General features: G+C 34.8%; 1 protein-coding gene across 1 annotated transcript in view; it reads right to left on the minus strand.

Annotated features, from left to right (window-relative positions):
• The window catches only part of MDGA2 (MAM domain containing glycosylphosphatidylinositol anchor 2), an 867659-nt gene that overhangs the window by 366561 nt on the left and 481043 nt on the right, over nt 1–20055 (minus strand). The gene's annotated exons all lie outside the window — the stretch shown is intronic.

Consider the following 20055-nt stretch of genomic DNA (forward strand, 5'->3'; position numbering starts at 1 on the left):
AACAGTTCATCATTAGAATTCTAACCTAAGTCTACTGGACACTGATGTATGAGGCTATACTGACTTCCATGCATTCTTTTGCCTCTATGCTTTATATGGTTCCCTCTACCCACAAATCTTCATCCCCTTTTTGCATCCTTCACTCTTACTTTTTTAAGGTTTCAGACATCGATTCTATGATCAAACCTTCCAAGATAATGCCCCTTCCCAACAAATGATGACTTAACCCCCCCTATTTGATATTAGGCAAAGACACTATATTTATTATACATTTGTTACACATATCCTATAGAAATACATTTTAAATTATATGCATGTATATACAAGCATGTGTTTACACAGACATGCATGTATATTTATAAATGTGAAACAGAAACATTTGTAATAGGTTTTAGAATTGCTTACTGTTGAAACTTCACCCTGTTTTAACATTGTTTATTTTGTTAATTTAAATTCTCCTGCTTCAATATTCCTTAATTAAAATGTATTAGTGGTCAATATTTCCTTGAAAGCTAGTCAAGAAGTCTTTATTCATGCATAATTGCTTTGCAGATAATAGTAGGGGGAAACAATCAAACAGCTGCAAATTAGACCTCTATTGGGATATTTTAGCACATTTTTTGTCCATGTGGTTAATTAGAAATCAGCCCATATAATGGTATAAATTTGGGTTACTTTACTAAACAGCCATGTGGTGCAGATGTAGCTCTCTATTCATTTTCTCTCCTTTTGGCTCTTTCCCTTTGCCTCTGCTTCTGCCTTTCCCTCTGGTTCTCTCTCTCCCTCCCAAGTTGCTGCAATATTTTCTAATACATAGGCTAGAAAAATTTGCATTTTCAAAGGAAGTTTACTTAATATTGGTAAGAGCTTTGCAGAACAAATATCACTCTATGAAAGTATCCTTCTAGTTCTTAAAAAATACCATTAATTAGGGGCGCCTAAGTGGCTCAGTCGGTTGAGCGTCTGACTTCAGCTCAGGTCCTGATCTCACAGTTCATAACTTTGGGTTCACGAGTTTGAGCCCCTCATCAGGCTCTGTGCTGACAGCTCAGAGCCTGAAGCCTGCTTCAGATTCTGTGTCTCCCTCTCCCTCTCTTTGCCCTTTCCCCACTTATGTTCCAACGTTCTCTCTCTCTCAGAAATAAACATTAATTTTTTTTAATACCATTAATTAGACCATAGTCAGAGTAAAACACATGTTTTATAAAAATTAGAACATGATGCTCTCTGTTTAATTCTCAGGACTAACAACACTATATAAATTGTTTAAATTATATCGATGGACCTGTAGCACAAAGAAGATTGAACTGCAGGGTAAAAGCTATCTAAAGCCCATACATTATGAAAATAACAGAGATACCAATTAATGTTTAATGTAGAAAGCTGAATATGCATGCCAAAAGTTAGGTTTTACCATTAAAATATAAAAATAGAATTGTGATTTAAACTACATTAAAAGAAAGTAAAACTATAACAATCAAAGAAAGGGTATAAAAAAATAAAGAGAAAAACTCTATAAAATAAAATTAATAATATTCTAGATATTTGTCAAATATGTTAATCACACGTAACTTGAGAGTAAGACAAGAATATGTCTTTCAAAATACCTAATGATATGATCTTTACACAAGATATACATAAACATAATGTTAACATAATATTACAAAGTATTTGAGTAGAAAATGTGATAAGAAAATATAAGTATTAACCAGAGTAATATTATGGAAGCTCTATTAATATCAGTAAAATAAGGCAAAAGTATTAATAAAGTTTGTCATTACTTTATAATACAGAATAATTTTTTTTTAGGAAAACAAGGAAGATTTATATGCCAGTTAGTGTTCTTAAGTACATTACATGCATTATCCTAACTAATCCAAAAAATACTCTATGATTTGGATATTATTAATACTCCCATTTTATACATAATGAGGCTGAAGGAGAGAAAGGTTAAACTATGGTTACACACCACTGTGTGATGGAGAGTCTCTCACTCTCCTCCCAATATTTATCTAAGGAATTGAAATCAGGATTTCAAAAAATATTAGCCCTTTAGTGTTCAGTGCAGAATTATGTGGATAGAACTGAAATTCTATCAACAGATGAATAAAGAAAACATGGTACATACATATAACTGAATATATTCAGCCATGAAAACACAAGAAAATCTTGCCATGTGACAATGTGGATGAACATGGAGGACATACACATTTCACATAAGTGAAACAAGCCAGTCACAGAACGACAAATACTGCATAATTTCACTTCGGTGAGGTATGTCGGATAATCAAATCACAGTATCAAAGAGGAAAATGGCAGCCACTAGGGGATGAGAGTGAGAGAAAATGGGAGTTTCTAATCAAATCAATTAGAGACATGCTATACAACACTGTCTCTACAGTTAAGAATACTGTATTGCACACCTAACAAATTAAGGGCCTAGAGCCCATGATAAGTGCTCTTACCACCATAAAATAAAATAGATAAAGTTTGAAATTCTCCTTGAAGCACTATTAATGAGCTTGTCTACCTTGTTCAGGATTATGTAAAGTGATGATTTGCATCTGGTCTGACTGGTCACACCATTTGACTCAGATACCATGCCCACACCTTGGCTGGCTCGTAACTGGAAGAGAAGTTCGTCCTGTGCAATCAAGGAACTACCTTGAGGGGATGCACTCAAATGTTTTCCATGCAGGCTGTGCATGCTTTATCTTACTGTGTCACATTTTCTACAATCATTAAAACTTTATGTGAATATACATTGTATATTACTCAATACTGAGTAATCTTGTGTCTCTTTAATTATGCAACCCTAAATAATCACTACAATTCTTCACCAGACATCATTCAAAATATAGATTCTTAATATTAAATTCCTAAAAACAAAAACAAAAAAAAATAATTTAAAGCCTTTAGAAAACATCCAGAATAACACTTTATGAGGTCAGGGTAGAGAAAAATATCTTTTAAAACACGTTTTAACTAAAAATATCTTTTTTAACTTTTAATATCTTTTAAAATATCCTTTAACAAAGTTCAAAACTCTGAAAAAAAATTGGTTAATTTTAGGAATTATATTTTAACTCTATAAATCCAAAGACAAAAAAGTAAAGGTCACAGAGTGAGCAAAGATACTTGTGACATATATAAAATAAGTAATATCAAGAGATTATTAGATGCTTCTTGAAATGAACAACAATAACAAGAACAAAACAACAGCCTAAAAAATAATTAGGAAATTGTATGGAAGGCTGATTTCCAGAAAAAGGAGGCCTGAATGCTAATAAGTATGAAAAATATCTGTATCCTTACTAGCAATTAAAAATAACAAATAAAAATTATGCCATTATAGATCTTTTGATCCTTTTAACTGGCAAAAAGAAGATAACTGACAAAAAAACATTAGATCCTTCTGATTGGCAAAAATACCAACTGTTGACAAAGACATGGGAAACAAAAACTAATACGCTTATTAGAGTAAAATTTGACACAACCACTGTGAAGAGCATTTTGGCAATACTGAGTAAAGCTGAAGAAGCACTTCAAGAGTGAGACTGAGTAATTCCACTTATTTTTTTTTAATTAATGTTTATTTATTTTTGAAAGAGAGAGACAGAGTGTGAACAGCAGAGGGGCAGAGAAGGAGACAGAATCCAAAGCAGGCTCCAGGCTCTGAGCTGTCAGCACAAAGCCTGACACAGGGCTCAAACCCCTGAACCGTGAGATCATGACCTGAGCCAAAGCGGGATGCTTAACCAACTGAGCCACCAGACACCCCAATTCCACTTCTAAATGAATACATTAAGAAAAATATTACAGGTGTACACACAGACATGTACATATATATTCATTATTTCCTGGTAGAAAATTAGAAAAAAAGTTTTGGCATCAATATTCATTCACTAGAATATTATACTGCAGTTGAATAAGTAAAATAAATCTTCATGTACTAACTTAGACAACTTTAAAAACTTTATGTGGAATAAAAAAATAAGTAAAGTTGCAAGAAGATACATAGAGTTTCATACTATTTCTGTAATTATTAAAATACAAAAATACTATATATGATTTGTGCATATGAAAACAAGTAACAAATGCACCAAAATGTGGATAACAAAAATTTTCTCTCATTGACAGTCTATCAAATGCCATTTGTCCAATGCAATAAATTTTTATAAAATTGTTTAATTATAATTATTAATTACAAATTTAATTATAATAGCACTAGATATTATAGATACATAGGTATTAATATCCAGGAGGTGTAGGGAATGGATTATTACAGAAATATAACTATTTTCATTAAAAGCAATATATAAGCTACCTTCAAGTAATGGGAAAATCATACATTCTTGACTTCTAACTAATAAAAGCTAACATTTATAGGATGCTTGCTATAGGCTACTTACTTTTCTACAGGCTTTATAAATACTAACTCACTTAATACGGAGAGAAATACCATGAGGCATATGAAGATTACAAGTGAGAGAAAAGACCGGAAGCATTTAGGAAATTTTTCAAGTTTGCATAACTATTAAGTGACTGAGCTGAATTTCAAATCCAGACAGTCTAGCTATGCTATTAACTATATACTCTACTGAATCTCAATGTGCCTCAAACACAAGTTGACTTTTACTTGTCATTGGGACCTCTAGTCACTCAAATAACTCAGAATTTGTAATTCAACAAATGGAAACCAACCCTCTCAAAAGAAATATTATCTACTGGACCACTTGGAATTTCTCAGATTATTATGTATTGTTGATTATCATTATTACTGCCTTCTTTTGTTAATTTGTTCTCTTGTTTTGCTATGAGTTTATAATTATTTGTTTTATGTCACTCTGGATGTGGCTCTGTTTCTAGGATGAGGCTGGGCCAATATTCCCACTTATTTCTGCTGCCAATAACGAAGAGTTAGAAAGATCCTATTCACGCATGTTATTATTTTCAATGTAAATAGTTAGCCACAGCTGCTGCAATTTTCCCAATTGTATGAGAGAAAAATGAGGCAGGGAGATGAGGGCACAAATACATCTATCAGCTCTCTAGGCATTCAAAATAAAATATGAAAAGAGACCAAGTAACAATAATTTGCTTCCGTGGCACCAAACTACATAAATTCTATCAATACCTGACATACACGATAAGCATAATCATAAGATAGGCTTGTAATTCACATTTTTTTTTAAAGTTGACACTTGCATGGGATTTTTTAGAAATGTTCTACTGAATTACCCCACCCAACCAGTTAGTAAGCTGAAGAACAATAACATAATTTCTTTAGTTATCTAATAAAAAAAGTCATTTAAACACATTTTAAACAGGTAACTTAGAATAACATTGAATGACTTAAAAAGTTAGTTGACCGAAAATACGTATGATTAAAAATATTCTATCTTCAATTTAAGACTTGTGAAATGGATCCATGTTAGTTTATGACTCTAGTTCATCCATTTTCAGTGTGTATAATATTCAACTTTATGAATATACTACCATTTGTATGTCCATTCTACTGTTAATGGATACATAGGTGCTTCCTTTAATTTTCTTGTTTTTTATGAATAATGCTCTTTCCAAGAACTTTTAACATATATTCTTGGGAGCATATGAATATACAGAATAGGGGCACCATTTACATGAAGTTTTAAAACAAGCAAAACAAGAATATATTATTAAATAATGCATGTATATAGTAAAACTATAAATATTGAATAATAAAATATATAAAGTATAAATATATATAATATAGAAAATATACAAAAATATTGAAAATTAAAGCACCAAAGTCAAAAAAATGAAGAAAATAAAACCCCAAAGTCAGGGCAGCAATAATCCCAAGGAAAGAAAGCGTTCATAGAGGATTTTAACTACACTGCCTTGTTTTGTTAGTAAAAGAGGATATAAGGGGCACCTGGGTGGCTCAGTTAGTTGAGCGTCCGACTTCGGCTCAGGACATGATCTCACAGTCCGTGAGTTCGAGCCCCGCGTCGGGCTCTGTGCTGACAGCTCAGAGCCTGGAGCCTGCTTCAGATTCTGTGTCTCCCTCTCTCTCTGACTCTCCCCCATTCATGCTCTGTCTCTCTCTGTCTCAAAAATAAATAAATATTAAAAAAAATTTAGAAAAAAGAGGATATAGATATGTGTGTGTCTGTTCTCCTATTATCTCAACATTTTTTATATTCCCAAATACTCCATCAAATTACAAAAAGTTGATGCCTTTAGGTGAACATGTAAAGGTAAAAAAAAAATATATGAAGGTAAAATTTTTTTCCCTCTTGAGATTTCATAAAAATGATTTGGTAAACTGTTATTTCTTTTTTCACCAAAGCTGTTGGTTACATGTCACCATTTGTGGTAAGTAGCTTCTGAAATGAACCCCCCCGCCCCCCATGATTCTCTCCTTCTGGCATTCAGGTCCTCAGGTAAGCTTCTCCCTTTGAGTGTGGGCTAGACCTAGTAACTCACTTCTAACAACCAGAATATAGCAAAAATAATAGGATTTCACATCAAAGATTATGTTCTAAAGATTCTATGACTTTCTTCTTGGGTGCTCACTCATGTGCTCTTGCTGGCTTGCTCTAAGGGAAGCTGGTTATCATGTTGTGCCGCCATGTGGCAAGGAACTTTTGTCTCTAGGGACCAGCCGGCGAGGTTGTGAAGTTGCCAAAAATCATGAGTAAGCTTTGAAGAGAATCTCTTTCTCTCACTTATACCTGGAGATGACTGCAGTCCTGGATGACTACTTGGTGACAGCATTCTGAGAGCCTCTGAGCATGACCACCTAGCTGAGCCACGATGGGATTCCTGACAAACATAAAACTGGGAAATAATAAATGTTATTTTAAGCCACTAGGTTTGAGGGTAATTTGTTAGTCAGTAATAAATAACACCCTATTCTTAGGAAAAGAACATAAGCTGGACTATGAAATGTAAAAATATTTCTATCAGGAAAGTAAAAAAGAATAAAAATGAAATTTCTTAATATATTCAAAAAGATGATTAGCAAAGATAATTTCTAGCATGACAGAGTGAGGAGATCAAAAAGTTCTCAAATCCTCTCCCCAGAAAGCAACAAACATTATAAAACTCCAATTCCAAAATTGATCTAGGCTATACCACAAACTAAGAAACATTTATTCACAAAAAATACTGAACTTCAGACAAAAATAGCATAAATCTGTGGTGTTGATGCTTGTGGCTACTCCCCTACCCCAACCAGGCTCTATCTTCATGGAAGTCTAAGCAAGCCTTAGAAACACATTGCACGACTGTTGCCAGAGACAGTTCACCTGACTGAGGTGTTTTCAGTTAAAGGCAAGCACACAGGAGCACCAGAAGCTCTGGGTATCCTGAGTTTGCAACCCTGATTTCGTCCTATCCTCCTGTGACACACATTCTCTGTCTTTATATGTCTCTGCATCTCTCTGTGTCTGTCTGTCTGCCTCTCTGTCTCTGTCTCTCTCTCTGATCGGTCTCTCTCTCTCTCTCTGTCACACACACACATACACACACACGCTTTCACAAATACATATTAAAATTTATCAACAATGGATTATCAGTTGCTGCTACTATAGCCCCTCAAGGAACAGGGGCAGTTTAAGCCATCGTATTGCTCCTTTATAAAAATATTCCCCTAAGAATGACTTATCAAGAAAGCATTGGATATTATTGCCTCCCAGAGTCACGCAATATAGCTGGCTCTCCTTATGGCTGTCCAGAATCACAAGAATTGGCAAAAATACTATTCCTGGCAACCATAGCTGCTGATATTGAGTCAGCAGTCATTTCTATTCCTCCTAGTATAACATAAAGATAGTCTGAATCCATTCACATTTCCTCCTCCTAATCACCTCTTTAAAAATGCCAATAAATGATTTGCAGGTTTAATGATGACTGAAAACATGCCAGTGCCATTAGGCAAACAAGTATCATTTAATTTTAAGCCTAGAATTATTTTCCTAAATCATAAAAATAGCTACCACATTTCAATTTATATTTAAGCCCTTAATGCGAGAGGCAGAGTTCAGACACATGGTTTCTGAAGAGTACAGACAAGCTTTCAATCACCTTGTCAGGTAGGAGATGGACTTAATATGTCTGGAATCATTTCTGGTGGTCTTTCCCACTGATCTGGTGATAATTAACACTGAAAACCCATCTCAACGTAGCAAATAAAAAGAGATAATGAGGCTGTGTTCTAACACCCTAGTAAAATGTCACTCTTTCGATTGCTTCTCTGGAATTTCACTTGTCTGCCAAGTCCCATTGTTCCTCTCATTTATCTGTTGCTTTTGCTGTAGGGTAGTGGCAACATCTTACAGAAGTGCTTGGATTTCTGGCTTCTGTTTTTACTAAGGCCCTGATAAATTCAAATCAGTTTGACCTATCAAAACATCTAAAATGAGGCTAGAGTTGATCCTGCACAAATTGAAAAGCACGGCATCTTCTTTTTGTTTTCATGTAATGTCTGGAAAATGGCCACTTTGCTGATCTAGGAGTCAGAACCTAATGCCCCTCTGCAACGCTGCTGTGGCAAAATAGCATGAATGTGTAATGAGTCTCACTGACAGCAATATACACAGCCTCCCAGGACAGCTAGCCAGGTCCAAATCAATTACATGGGTGGGAAGGCCTGCCTGTCCCTCTGGGCTGAAATATTAGGCAGTCAAGACATGTTGTACTGTATTAACACATCTGTTTTCAAGGTGTGTGTTCTTTGGAATTTTTCTCATACCCTCTGGTGGAAATACATAAATATCAGCAAATGCAATAAATTGCTTCACACATCAACTTGAATGTAAGGTCAAAGTTCTCAGAAATGACACAATCCTTAAAATATTATCTTTGGCTATATAAAAAAAAATGAATGCATCTCCACAAGATTGCCATATCTGTATGACATTATGTAACAGTCTTGTAAGATTCCGAGGATCATGACGGCATAGAAACTATTGAGTATTTTTCACTTTCTCTCCTTAACAAAAAGAATTTTATCAACAGAAATGTTTCCAATGGGGCGGGGGGGGGGGGTGGAATGTCTGAGTACAGAACTATCTAAATCAATTTTCTCTCCACATTCACAGCAGAATATAGCTATGATTCGCTGGAGTAATATAGTGGAAAATCCAATGTAGGAGACTTGTATGTGCACTGGAGTTTTAAATCTTATTACACTACCTGGTTTGAAACAATATAGTTAGGGGGTCAGTTAGTATTTTTTTTTTCCCATTACAACCTTAGTTTTCCAGGAGGCACTCATTCAAGCAACTGTTTTAAAATGCATCAATCAGGTTGAGATTTGCCCCACAAGCTGTTACATGAGATTTAGGGAATGTGGACAGTTTTTTGACTGAATTTTTAAAAGTTTAAAATTACTTACAGTTTCTGAAATATTTGTAGCACCCGAATTTATTTGTAGTAACTGAATTTAGCTAATGTATTTAGCTAATTTAGCTGTGTGTGTGTGTGTGTGTGTGTGTGTGTGTGTGTGTTTGTGTTTCCCCTCAGGACTTGAGTTTTATGTATATTAGCACTTCACAAATTTGAAGACAATATGAAGACCCTAAAAATCTACTATAATGTTCTTTCTTATATTTCTTTTATGAAAGTAGTTTAAAGTATCCTTTACAGACTACTCAAAAGATAAACTAATCCCACTTATTTTATTACAAGAGAACAAAAACTGCTCCCTATATAAACATAATCATTACTTTCTGAATCTTAAAAAAAGTGTTTTTTGAGAAAATGCTAGAAAGTTTATCCACCAATTCTACAGTATCTATTATTAGAAAAGGCTATCTTAGCACCATCTTTATGTTTTCAGGTTTGGTTGTCACATATGCAATTTAACATCTTCATTTGATTAAAGTATCTATTAGCAGCTTCTATTTCATCCAAAACTCTTCACTAGAAAATGATTCTACGTCCATGAAAACAACAGATTACCAAACTAAGAGTAGTAATTCTTTCTGAATTTTCCCATTAATAATGAATTGCTACTTCTCCACTTGTTTTTTTATCTGCTGGTCAATCTGTGTAATTTGTTAACGCATTTTAGTTAAATGGTAGATCTGATGTACCGCAGCCAAGAAATACTTAATAATTTCACATATTCAGTTAGCTTTCCTTCTCAAAGTCAGAACACAGTAAAATACCTACCCATGGAGCACTTGGTGAGTGAGTGGGAAAGCAGAGAAACCTAGATGCTAATCAAAGGTACAGACTACTACAGCTCATGTAAATGAAAAAAAGCCACCTTAGAAAATAAATAACTGCATCTTATGGAGCATACTGGAGAAAGCAACCACGATGGCTATGCAATAAATGAGATCTCTTCATTTAAAATCTAAGCTGCACAAATACAAACACTGAGAACTTTCTGCAATTAGCTGTTAACAATAAGGCAAGGCAATGACAATACCAGTGCAGGTAAGTGTGACTAGGAGAGATTTGTGCCAGAACAGAAGAGAAACATTTACTTTGCTAATTCTTTGGGAAGGGGTATAGAAATTACTATTAGATTTCCAGTATATATTGTTCAGAGTTCACTGTATAAAACTACATTTATTCTAGCTATAGAAAACAAGTGTATACTAATTATTTCAAAAGATATGTTCAATTATTTTCAGTTAACTATTAAAGGTTTCAGTTAAAGATCGAACCATGTATTACTGACTCTGGCAATGGTGTCCTCCAACTAGCCACCTGCAAAAACAGATTGGTAATCAATCACTGTTGCGCATAAACACTTTCCTCTGGACTCACCAGCAGTCCTGTGGGTTCAAATGTAGGTACCATCAATACAGTTTACATGTAAATCTCCTGTTAGAGCTATCTGAAGCCTATCATCACACGGTTTAAAATCCCAACTCCTGTGACTCTTAAATTATTTGGTGACATTCTTAATCATACACTAAGACTTAGCTCAAGTAGTATCCTTCTTAGAAAGCTCCCCAGCCACCTCTGACAGAGTTAAATTTCAGTCCTAATGTACCCTTGTTTATATTCTGTGACAACTAGAACAGTGGCAGTAGTCACATAGTAGCAACACTAACAGCAGAAATAATCCATATTATTGGACACTTAATATAACTTTTTATCATATTATCATATAGATTCTAACCTATAACCACTCTGTTTGCTAAGTACCATACCACTAACAACTATCTTAATATTTGGAATCTTAACTATTGTCCTACAGCTAGTTAGGGTGAAATTCAGACTTGGACTCATCTGTCTAGAGTCAGAGATATTAACCATATGACTCCATATCCATCCTCATTATTCTGATCTTTTTTTCAGCATCCTATTAGCTTTTTGAGGATGTAGAATGTATCTCCCTGCTCGTCTTTGATCTCTCAATGTGCAGGGCAAAATGAGAAAGTAGTGGTTATCATGGTCCCCACTTCATGGGGAGCTGTATTACATGAGATAATACATGGGAAGGGTTTAGTTAGGGTAGTACATCTCCAATATAAGCATACAGAAAGCTACTGCTATGTGCTAGGAAACAACGAATGACAGAATGAATTATGTGCCCAAATATGTATTCTCCCCATGTATGTGTGGGAGTATGTATGTATTCAGGGAGTGATAAAGCTGCCTACTTTTCTTTTGGTACATCTTGGTGGCTCCCTCAGATAGTTCCTGAAAATGGCATTTTAATACCTTGTCACAATTTTTTATAAAATTGCTTTAACCGTATTATAAAAATAGGAGACTTGAGTTAGAAGACAGGCTTCTCAATAGAAGACTTCCATTAATTTAGTTGGGGTATATTCATCAAACGGTCATTTTAGTCAGACTAACTAGATGCAATACTTTTCAGATTAGCCACTGACATAAAGATCAGAAAAATGTAAGTCTCTTCAAAATAGGTATCTTGCCCAGCCAGCACAGTGTACCACAAAGGAATGTACAAGAAATTTTTCTAGGTAATTATCATATTTGTATTTCCATTTTTATATGATATCTTGGACAATAAAATTATATTCTGGTAAGAGAGCTGAAAATATAACTGAAAGAGAATCCCTAGACACAGTAACAATGTTTCTAAGTTTTTGGAAGTACAAGACTAATTTAATAAAGTAACAGATTCAGAAGGTCCATGTTCAAGTTAATTCAGAAGAATGTGTATTATTAATTAATTTTCCATTTTTCTTTGGCTGCATAACCAGAAATAAAGGATTTTACAAGTGTTTTTAAAATAGCTTTACTACTTTACTATGTATATATTGCATACAGAAAATTTATTCAGTTGTGTTTCTGATGAGAGATTTGAGTTAGTTTATCCAATTTGGTATTTTTTTTTTGCCTTTTACAGTATTCAGGCATGAAAGTTTTTGTGCCTTTAAAAAATACTTATCTTAGGATCATTCCTTTGTCTAAGAGGGAGTACTATAGAGTTCTCATTAGACTAGGTTAACAGGCCCCTTAAGCCTTCTCTAGGAAGCAGTTTCAAGATAAGCACTTGGTTATGATGAAACAAAGCAATCAGCCCACAATAAACCAGGAAACCACACACACACACACACACACACACACACACACACACACACACACACACTCTGTAGCATTGAACTGAAGATTCAGATAAAGGGACAACATGTAAAGATGGTTTTAAGTTATCTAGGATTGCAATTCGGTAATTAGATGCATCCCTGTCTCTCTGTGTCTCTCTCTGCAACAACTCTACAGGTTATAAATATTATTCTTTTTTTTTAGCAATAAAACCCCAAGTTTAAAGACACTTTCCCAGAGCCATTTATCTGTTAAACATTGAGAAAGGATGAACAAATGCACTGCTTGTGTTTTCTAGTACAACATATCCCTTTCTGACTTATTTTATGTAGTCTGGAATGACTGTGATATGAATGTGTCTGATATAAGACACAAGCTCTCACTTTTTCTGTCCTGTTCATTAAAGTATGATCCCTGCATTTCAGCACAGACTTCAGTATATTGGCCAAACAAAGACAGTACACATTCTATTTAAAACCAGCAGTGTGAAAGTTTTCATTCTCTCACCTTCCAAGTGCATTTTTTTCCACACATATATTACTTATAATTTGAGTTTCAGTGATCTCATTTAATTCTTCAGATTTCCTTCAGTTTGGCAATAGTTCCTACATTTATTGAACTACCATGAAAAGCAACAACATTATCAACAAAATTATGGCCTAATAGTTCAAAGATAATTAATATCACCATTTAAATAGGGGACAGAAGAACTATTCTTACGTCCCCTAGGAACATATTTAAAATCTTAAAATTAATTTAAAATTTCAGTCTCTGAAAACACCTATTAACAAAATGACATTAAGGCCCAGAATCTATACTAGATCTCACTGCAGGGTGTATTTGATAAACTGGTTTTATTGCACCACATGAAAATGATTAACAGGAAATTACATCTACAAAGTTTAATTATCCTCATATTAAGGTTTCATTTGATATTCAGATCAGAAAGTAAACTGCTAATTTAAAAAGTAAAAGTATATAAGAATGAGAAGTTCAAAGAGTTCATTGACTTTTGTTATATATATCTCCAATAGGAATTTAAATGGTATTGCAACAAGAATTCAAAGTTTGCTGCAGTCTGTAACTGACATCTGAGTCAAGAAGACAGCCAAGGAACTTGTAAGTAAATTATATTTTCTCTTCAATCTGTGGATGACATTATAAGTGCATGAGACCTGTAGAAAATAGCCATAAGAAGTCATCTAAAAATTATGCCTACCAAAGGAAAATAATAAGTTAAAAACTGCATTTAAAACAAAGGTAGGGGCGCCTGGGTGGCTCAGTTGGTTAAGCGGCCGACTTCAGCTCAGGTCATGATCTTACAGTCCGTGAGTTCAAGCCCCACATCGGGCTCTGTGCTGACAGCTCAGAGATTGGAGCCTGCTTCAGATTCTGTGTCTCCCTCTCTCTCTGACCCTCCCTCGTTCATGCTCTGTCTCTCTCTGTCTCAAAAATAAATAAACATTAAAAAAAATTTTAAAAACAAAGGTAAAACTTACACAAATAAAAACATCAGCAAATTATGATTTTTGAACATTCTAATATCACGACTAATTTTAATTTAACGACAGTTTCTTATACATCCTATTTTGCTACATACCAGACATTCAGAATTTATAACTATAATTAGTTTATATATAGTTTTATATTTATAGTAATATAATCATATATATGATGCTATATATATGCTTATATATATGCTATATATATGCTTATATATGCTTATATATATATGCTTATATATATTTTCAAAATAAGAAAATATTTACATAATGACTTTGTGAACTATTTAATTTCTAAGAATACTGTATTCATAAAAATATATGTTCTGCTTTTCATTAATGCTTTTCAGGGAAAAACTGCTAAACTAAAAACTTTTCCCTTGGATAGAGAAATTTATGTAAAACACTAAGTACATCATGTGAAACATTCACTACTCATTATATATATTACAAGAGATGTAATAAGTAGTTGTAGTAGTAATAGTATAATAGTATAAGAAGAAACAGCAATAATAGTTTTTTTTAATGTAGTCAACACAGAAAGAGATAACCCTATCTTAATACTGTAGCAGATCATTAAATGATCACTTACTATGTCTTAACACATCAGGTCAAGACTTGATTTGCATTTTGTTATTTAATTCTCATGAGATACTTGAGATTAAGAAATCATTATTCCCATTTATTTTTTTAATTTTTTTAATTTAAATTTTTTTAAATGTTTTTATTTATTTTTTGAGACAGAGACAGACAGAGCATAAGCAGGGGAGGGGCAGAGAGAGAGGGAGACACAGAATCCAAAGCAGGCTCCAGGCTCTGAGCTGTCAGCACAGAGCCTGACGCGGGCTTCGAACTCATGGACGGTGAGATCATGACCTGAGCTGAAGTTGGACACTTAACCAACTGAGCCACCCAGGCACCCCTATTCCCATTTATTATAGAAGAGAACTGATGTTCAGAGGTTTTAAATACTTTGTTTAAGATTAAACAGCTTCTAAGTGTTGGAACCAGATTTCAAAACATACTGCTACCCAAGCTTATACTTTGTGCAACTACTTTACACTGCACAATAACTTCAGATAGTATAAAGATACTGTGGCATAATAGCAAAAAGCTACAGACACAATAAAGTTTATAAGACCTTCACATTTAAAACAATTAAAGATTCTTTTTTACTTTAAAGTATCCTCTCAACATTGGGTTTATGTATCATAATCATAACTTGGGCATTTCTATAACACTTATTTATAAGGCTCACTACTGCTATTGACTCAGTGTTTATGCTCCATCCCTAATTTCTTATGTTGAAATACAAACCCCCAACATGAGGGTATTATGGGATGGGGCCTGTGGAAGGTAATTAGGTCCTAAGGGTGGACCCCTCATAAACTGGACTGGTGCTTTTATCAGAAAAGACACCAGAACTTGCTCTCACTCTCTGATCTCTGCCATGTGACAATACAAAGATGGTAATCTACCAACCAGGAAAAGAGCTCTTGCTAAATACCAGATCTGCCAGTGCCTTGATGTCGGACGCCCAGTCTCCAGAACTGTGAGAAATCGATGTTTGCTAGTTAAGCCACTTAGTCTGTTTTATTCTGTTATAGTAGCCTCAACAGACTCAGACAACTCTCCCCCCCAAATTATCATATATTCTATACTATAAATTCTTAGGAAAGTAATGTTATTCTTTTTTTTTTTTCAACTTTTATTTATTTTTGAGATCGAGAAAGAGCATGAACAGGGGAGGGTCAGAGAGAGGGAGACACAGATTCTGAAGCAGGCTCCAGGCTCTGAGCTGTCAGCACAGAGCCCGACGTGAGGCTTGAACTCACGGACCGTGAGATCATGACCTGAGCCGAAGTTGCACACTTATCCGACTGAGCCACCCAGGTGCCCCAGTAATGTTACTCTAAAGATATTCATTTTTATAGTAAACACAAGTATTTTTTGATTTAATTACTTTTTAGGACTTGTATACCTAAATAATCTTTCACCATGACAATTGCCATGACTAAATAGTGAATGATTCCAAGAAACTCTTTTTAAGGAACAGTGAGATACAGTGAAATCAGCTAACCAATCTCAAAAAACAGTAATTATGGGGAAATAAGAAAGTCTTATGAAACTGGTGTTACTGCACTTACAAACGGAAGTGCCAATAATAACCAATGGCAGTTAGTATCCATTCTACCATGATGACCAAGCCAGACTCACAGTGAAGAGAAAACAAACATAAATATCAGATTGGAAGGTTAATATCATATAACCACATCATACAAATCAGTTGCATTATTTTTCAGGCTAAGATAAAAACAATCACACAATAGGGGTGCCTGGGTGGCTCAGTAGGTTAAGTGTCTGACTTTGGCTCAGGTCATGATCTCACAGTTCATGAGTGTGAGCTCTGCATCGGGCTCTGTGCTGACAGGTCAGAGCCTGGAACCTGCTTCTGATTCTGTATCTCCCTCTCTCTCTGCTCCTCCCCTACTTCTGCACCCCACCCCTCTCAAAATTAAATAAACATTAAAAAAATCACAGAATAATGTGTTGTCCATGATGTTGTTGATAAAACAACAAGAATTATTTTTTTCAATACAGGCATGTCTTTCAGAAATGATCTTGTTGATGATTCTGAAACAACAAGAGAAAATTTCCAGCAGAGATGATGTGATTTTAGTATTATTTAATTAGGATAACACATCTGTCCTTAATTTTCTTATAAGATAATACCATTAGTCATGAAATCAACAGGTATGCACTTATGCTGCAATTCTGTTCATAAAAAAAAACCTCATAACTAATAATTTTATCTTTAGTTATAGATATGTTCCTATGTACAGTATGTGCATTGTCTTAATGACACTTGACACTATACATAGAATGTGTATGTGACTTAATCCAAAACTAACTATATTGAAACAGAAATTTGTTTAAAATAGATCAATTGGGGGCACCTGGGCGGCTCAGTCGTATGAGGCTGTGACTTCAGCTCAGGTCGTGATCTCACAGTTTATGGGTTTGGGCCCCACATCTGGCTCTGTGCTGACAGCGCTGAGCCTGGAGCCTGCTTCAGGCTCCCTGTCTCCCTCTCTGTCTGCCCCTCCCCCACTTGTGCTCTGTCTCTATCTCTCAAAAATAAATAAACGTTAAAAAAAAATTTTTAAATAGATCAAATGGCTAGTGTTTTAAAAATAAATAAACTTCAGTTAGTGATGTCTACTTCATCCTATTTTTTAAAAGTTGTAAATGATAGGATGATTACTAGCCCCATATTAATACAATTATGAAGAAACGTTTATAAGAAGCTACGTTAATATAGTGTTGTCAATCAATCAATCCATCTCATTGATTTACTTTATTTAGTAATGTTTTTAAGTTTTTATTTTATCTGCTTTTATTTTAAGAGTTAAAAAAAGTTAATGAGACATCTGAATGAAAGATAAATAAAATGTCAAAATAACTGAAAAAACTCTTGATGGTTAATTTTCTGTATCATCTTGGCTAGGTTATAATACCCAGTTGTTTGGTCAAACATTAGTCTAGATATTCCCTACAAGCTATTTTTAGATGTGACTAATAATCAAATCAGTACAGTTTGAGTAAAGCAGATTAATCCTCCATAGTATGGGTGGGTCTCACCAAATCAGTTTGAAGGCCTTCAGAGCAAAGGCTGAGGTTCCAAGGAAGAAGGAATTTTGCTAAAGATTGCAGCACAGAAACCCTGCTTCAGTTTCCAGCCTGCTACCCTGGGAAGTTTGGACTCAGGCTGAAACATCCATTTTTACCTAAATTTCTAGTCTGCTGGCCTGTCCCACAAATTTCAGACTTGCCAGTTCCTCAGTTGTGGTATCCAAATCCCTAAAATAAATCAATCTTTTTTTCTTTATTTTCAAACTTACTCTTTCCCATCCTCCCTTCTTGCTTTGCTTCTTTCTTTCTTTCCTTCCTTCCTTCTTCCTTCCTTCTTTCTTCTCTTCTTTCTTTCCTTCCTTCCTTCCTCCCTCCCTTTCTTTTTCTCTCTCTCTGCCTCCCTCTCTTTGCCTCTCCCCTGCTTGTGAGGTCTCTGTCTTTCTCAAAATAAATAAACTTAAAAAGAAAAGAAAAGAAAAGAAAAGAGAAAAGAAAAGAAAAAGATACTGCATTTCTACAACTTCTATAGAATAGATTTGGCTTACTGAGAGTATGAAAGTAATAATTTAATACCATAATTCATGCACCAGATTGGTTTCTAATAACTCATATACAGTTAGTTTTTCCTCTCTTCCTATTCTTACTCCATCATCTGCTAACCCGTCCACTCCATCAACTTTTTGAGGAACTTTTTTACACCTAGTTTACAACCTCACCCTCGATCAAGACTCCTGCCATCAAAGCCAGGGGTTTCAATATCCACATCAATACCGGATACATCTTCACTACCTCAAAACTCCCAAGTACCTTCTACTGAAAAGACAATAACTTTCACCCCAGCTCAGTCACCCCCTCACAAGATTATCTGGATCATGAAATCATACGAAGACGAGAACATGGTACATGTGGAGGTTTCCTCTTCTCCATGAGATTCCTGTTCTTTTCTCTCCCCCTTGCCTGTGTACCTGCAGCTCAGACTAACTGAACCTTTTGTATTATTTCCCAAGCCTCTCTCCTCCACATAAGTGAAATTTCCCATTCTGCACAACAGCTCCGAATATGCAGAATTTTCTTCAGACCTCTAACTCGCCCTCCGCGCACATTCTCACCAAATGTTACCTTGTATTTTAGTAGACCAAAATGGCCAACAGATCTCACTCCTTCAGCTTCCCAGCCACTTTTCACCTACTTCATCTGTTTCTTTTTTTCTATTGCCTTCTTGCCTGCCTTGGTAATAAAAAGGAAGAAAGTTCATTTTTCCTCAAATGATCTATCTGAGCTCTTGATTTTATTCCCTCAGAATCTCACTGCCATCAAATATCCCTGCTGTCTTATATCACTTGGCTTTCCTTATATTCCATTTGCATATTTAATGAATTAATACTTGTGAAGTAGCTGACATAATGCGCAGTACATATGAAGTGTTATGAAATCTTATAATTTATTATTGTTAGTTGAGTAGTGATAGTATTAATAGTTACACAATTATTTTTACATGCCCGATGCAGTGTTTTGTACCTACGCATAGAGAAATAAAAGCAGTAGGATACATTCCACTGCCTCTTTTTGTCCCCAAATTTTTCTTACAGTCATCCTTTATTGAGTTCTTAACATGTCATTCACTATTCTAAACCTTTATAGGTGTAAGAATTAAATAACAAAATATTTACAATGGCTTACTACTTTGCCAAGTGAATAGCAGGCACTTGACTAACATTAGTAAATATAGTTGTGATGATTAGACAATGACAACACTGATATGGATTAGATATCCTTAGATATCACTATTAGCCCTTTAAAAAGTAGCTAAGCAATTTGCCCAAGGCCATGAGGCTAGTAATGGTGGAGATGGCCACTTGTGATTACATTAACTCTTTGACTCTAGTTCACTTGATCTGTACCCTTGGAAGAAGTAGGCTAATCTGATTTTTTTTTTAATTGTCTCATTTCAGGCATCCATCCATATAAAATTTACAATCCTGACAATGATTACCATCCTTCTTGAAACTACTACCTGCCCATATCACCAGCATACTGCCTGTCTATAGCAATGAGATGACCTTCTGAATTCTGACTTGTGTCAGCCATTGAACGAGAAAATTTACAAGACTCAACTAATTTTATCCTTACAATAACTGTATGATTCTGGTATTATCATCTCCATTTTTAAAATGAGCAAAATTAGTTGCATGAAATTCAGAGAGTAAAAATGTATTGATTATAGAGTTACAGAAGCTATAGAATTGATAATGTGGGATCCAATACTGGAACCCAGTAGCTTGGCTCACTGTGTGCACTCATAAGAATGACACCTCTTAGTGTCCAGATTAGTGGCACATAACTGATGCCCAATATGCTGGTTGAATGAATGCCTGTGCTAAAATTACTATAACAA

The sequence above is a fragment of the Panthera onca genome, chromosome B3 (assembly GCF_046562875.1).
Source record: "Panthera onca isolate mPanOnc1 chromosome B3, mPanOnc1 haplotype 2, whole genome shotgun sequence".
Lineage (NCBI taxonomy): Eukaryota > Metazoa > Chordata > Mammalia > Carnivora > Felidae > Panthera > Panthera onca.